This window comes from Microtus pennsylvanicus, chromosome 1 (genome assembly GCF_037038515.1).
Source record: "Microtus pennsylvanicus isolate mMicPen1 chromosome 1, mMicPen1.hap1, whole genome shotgun sequence".
Taxonomy (NCBI): Eukaryota; Metazoa; Chordata; class Mammalia; order Rodentia; family Cricetidae; genus Microtus; species Microtus pennsylvanicus.
The window spans coordinates 219,621,711-219,624,419 of NC_134579.1; positions in this window are offsets into that span (position 1 = coordinate 219,621,711).

Consider the following 2,709-nt stretch of genomic DNA (forward strand, 5'->3'; position numbering starts at 1 on the left):
ACACCAATTAGAGGAAAAGATGAGTAGACAAGGTAAGAACACACGCAACACCACAGAGAGCAACACGACACCAGTAAAAACTAGAGACCCTACAACAGCAAGACTTGAACAACCAAATATAGATAAGAAGAAGACAATGACCGGGGCTGGAGAGATGGCTCAGTGGTTAAGAGTACTGACTGCTCTACCAGAGGACCTGAGTTCAAGTCCTAGCACCCACATGGCAGCTCACAACTGTCTGTAAATCCAAGATCTGACATCCTCACATGGACATACATGTAGCAAAAATACCAATGCAAATAAAATAAAAATAAATTTAAAAAAGAAGACAATGACCTAAAAAATAATATTCAAGAGAATGTTTGAGACTCTTAAAGAGGAAATGAGAAATTCCCTCAAAGAAATGTTGGAAAAGACAAATAAAAAATTGGAAGACATCAGCAAATCCCTTAAAGAAAACCAAGAAAAAGCAATCAAACATTTGAAAGAAACTATTCAAGACCTGAAAACTGAAATAGAGACAATAAAGAAAATACAAACCGAGAGAATTATAGAAACAGAAATCATGAGAAAACAATCAGGAACTACAAATGCAAACATAAACAGCAGAATACAAGAGATGGAAGAGATAATCTCAAGTGCTGAAGATACAATAGAGGAAATAGACTCATCAGTCAAAGAAAAAATTAAATCTAACAAAAGCTTAATACAAAATATCCAGGAAATATGGGACACCATGAAAAGACCAAACCTAAAAATAATAGGTATAGAAGAAAGAGAAGTTCAACTCAAAAGCACAGAAAATATATTTAACAAAATCATAGAAGAAAAATTTCCCAACCTAAAGAAAGATATGCCTATGAAGATACAAGAAGCATACAGAACACCAAATAGACTGGATAAAAAAATTCCTCTCACCACATAATAATCAAAACACTAAATATGCAGAGTAAAGAAAGAATATTAAGAGCTGCAAAGAAAAAAGACCAAGTAACATATAAGGCAAACCTATCAGAATTACACCTGACTTTTTTTAATATTTATTTATTATTTATTATGTATACAATATTCTGTCTGTGTCTATGCTTGTAGGCCAGAAGAGGGCACCAGACCTTATTACAGATGGTTGTGGGCCACCATGTGGTTGCTGGGAATTGAATTCAGGACCTTTGGAAGAGCAGGCAATGCTCTTAACCACCGAGCCATCTCTCCAGCCCCTACACCTGACTTCTCATTGAAGACAATGAAAGCCAGAAGGTCGTGGTCAAGTGTTATGTAGACATTAAGAGACCATGGATGCCAGTCCAGACTATTATACCCAGCAAAACTTTCAATGACCATAAAAGGACAAAACAAGATATTCCATGACAAAACCAGATTTAACCAAAACCTAGACACCCAGCCCTAGAAGTACTAGAAGAAAAACTCCAACCCAAAAAAGTTGGCTACATCAACAAAAACACAATTGATCTCACAGCAGCAAATCCCAGAGAAGGAAAAAACACACAAATTACATCACCAATAATGAAAACTAAATTAACAGGAGAAAGCAGTCACTGGTCATTAATATCCCTCAGTATAAATGGACTCAAATCACCTACAAAAAGACACAGGCTACCAGATTTGATACCAAAACAAAATCCATCCATCTGCTGCATACAAGAAAACTTATCTCAACCTCAGAGTAAAGGGTTGGGAAAAAAATTCCAATCAAATGGACTTAAGAAACAAGCTGGTGTAGCTATCCTAATATCTAACAAAATAGACTTCAAACTAAAATCAATCAAAAGAGACAAAGGAGGACATTTCATATTAATCACAGGAAAAATCCATCAAGAGGAAATCTCAATACTGAACATCCATGCCTCAAATACAAGGACACCCTCATATGTAAAAGAAACCCTTCTAAAGCTTAAATCACACATTAAACCCGAACCACTAATAATAGGAGACTTCAACATTCCACTCTCACCACTGGACAGGTCTGTCAGACAGAAAATTAACAGAGAAATAAGGGAACTAACAGATGTTATCACTCAAATGGACCTAACAGACTCTAAAGAATATTCCATCCAATCAGAAAAGAATATATTTTCTTCTCAGCACCTTATGGAACCTTCTCAAAAATTGACCAGATACTCGGTAACAAAACAAACAAATAAATTAGAATAACCCCATGTATCTTATTAGATCACCGTGACTTAAAACTAGAATTCAACAGCAATACTAATTCCAGAAAGCCCACAGATACATGGGAATTAAACAATGCTCACTGAATCATCAATGGGTAAAGGAAGAAATAAAGGGAGAAATTAGAGACTTCCGAAAATTCAATAAAAATGGCCACACAACATACTGAAATTTGTGGGACACAATAGGCAGTGTTAAGTGGAAAGTTCATAGCACTAAATGCCTACATAAAGAAGCTGGAAAAAAATCTCACACTAGTGAATTAACAGAACATTTGAAAACTTTAGAACAAAAAGAAGCAAATTCACTCAAGAGAACTAGACGGCAGGAAATAATCAAATTGAGAGTTGAAATCAACAAAATAGAAACAAAGAAAACAATACAAAGAATCAATGACACAAAGAGTTGGTTCTTCGAGAAAATCAACAAAATAGACAAACCTTTATCCAAACTAACCAAAAGGCAGAGAGAGAATATCCAAATTAACAAAATCAGAAATGAAAAGGGAGACATAACAAT